The sequence below is a fragment of the Carlito syrichta genome, unplaced genomic scaffold (assembly GCF_000164805.1).
Source record: "Carlito syrichta isolate Samal-C Ts95f unplaced genomic scaffold, Tarsius_syrichta-2.0.1 Scaffold303074, whole genome shotgun sequence".
Lineage (NCBI taxonomy): Eukaryota > Metazoa > Chordata > Mammalia > Primates > Tarsiidae > Carlito > Carlito syrichta.
In genome coordinates this window covers 231,163-232,521 of record NW_007247170.1, presented here as the reverse complement: position 1 = coordinate 232,521, position 1,359 = coordinate 231,163, and positions in this window count along the sequence as shown.

Here is a 1,359-nt window from a genome sequence, read left to right as displayed (position 1 = left end):
CTAATGAGCACAGGGATGGTAGTAACCAGCTGTCCTGGAGCAGGCTGTGGAGGTAGACAGAAAACCTGGAAGAGAGCATATCTAAAAGAAAAATTAAGTGCTGATATACTTTTATAACAATTGATGTGCTGGAGAGTGAAGTCCAGGTGGACCCTAGAGACTGAATTAAGAACTTGAAGGGTTTGAGTAGCAAAGTTTTCAAAAGCATGTTATAACACAAAATCACAGTAGTTATTGTAAAAGTTACTTATTTAGCCAAAATGATAGTCCAACGATTTTGAAAAGAAAACCTCACTTTTTTGTAACAAAGACAGTGGGGGGGAGGGCTAATTAAACCTTTTTTGTAGCCTCGAGTGTTTACAGAATTTCTTTTCCTTCCTTTCACAAACTTTCACCTACCATGGTTGACATACTTATACCATTTTTCGACATGCTTAAACCTTCTATTATTGTTCTATACTTTCTTTAACCAGCCATTCTATTATAGAACAAAAATGTACCATACAATATTCCTTCCTATACAATTATTTATCTTTATCCTTTCTTACTCAAAACATACCTTACACCAACAACTTTCTTTACATTTTTCCTAACCTTAGAGTTTTAACCAAAGCAATAAGTTTATATGTAGTGGAAGGGCTTAGATAGGATCCGACGTGAAACTGTTAGGGAAATTTAAAGCTATACAAAAGGCACCCAAAAAGCACAGTGGTGATGGCTCAGGGTAAAGAATAATATGAGTTCTAATTTTTGTCATAATGTCCCCTTTAATAATGGAGCTGGACACGTTGCCATAATAAGGAGAGAGTGTGAAATATTTTATTTCCCAGAACACATGGAAGTAATGGCGTAGTGAGGGGCCTGGATATAATGCCCTGTACCGCCACAACCAAAAGGGGTGAAGGAAGGAGTGGACCAGGAAATTTAAGTAAAGCTATTCATGTAGCCCCCGTATTAATAACACATGATATAACCCTGCCAGCTACTGATATTTCCACCCTAGGCTCAGTTGGTTTAATAGTTTGTTCCAAAGACATTGGGGCTACCAAGTTAGGGGCGAGTCAAGCTGACTGGAGCAAGCCCAAGAGATCCCCTTTTGAGATCGTGTAAGATGCCTGGTGTCCCTTAATTGCAGCAAACCTCTGGGCCATGTGCTCTCCTCTGGCTAGGCGAACGAGGCAATCATGAGCCCAATGTCCATGCTGTTTGCATTTGGGACAGGGTTTTGCTGGTGGGCAGGGCTTGACAGTCTTTGGCCATATGCCCATTTTGATAGCATCAGAAACAAACCTGGGAAGGGGGCTGTGTACCCCTTCTGCTATTGACCATCTGGGGTGGAAGATTATCAGTGGTGGCTTT